Source organism: Miniopterus schreibersii (assembly GCF_964146895.1).
Source record: "Miniopterus schreibersii genome assembly, chromosome: 1".
Lineage (NCBI taxonomy): Eukaryota > Metazoa > Chordata > Mammalia > Chiroptera > Miniopteridae > Miniopterus > Miniopterus schreibersii.
The window spans coordinates 103,513,413-103,513,623 of NC_138101.1; positions in this window are offsets into that span (position 1 = coordinate 103,513,413).

The window sequence follows — 211 nt, forward strand, 5'->3', positions numbered from 1 at the left end:
TGTCCCGCCGTCCCCTCCCTGGACCGCTGGCGAGGGCCAGGGGGGAGGGGGCGGGGCCAGGGCGGCGAGGGCGGGGACGCTGCACAGGGGGCGGGGTCCCCGATGGAGGGGCGTAAAGAGGGTGGGGCGGGCTAGAAAGGGGCGGGGCTGGAGGCGGGGCAGGCCCAGACTGAGCGGGCGGGGCGCTGGGGTCCGGCTCGAGGGCCCCCGC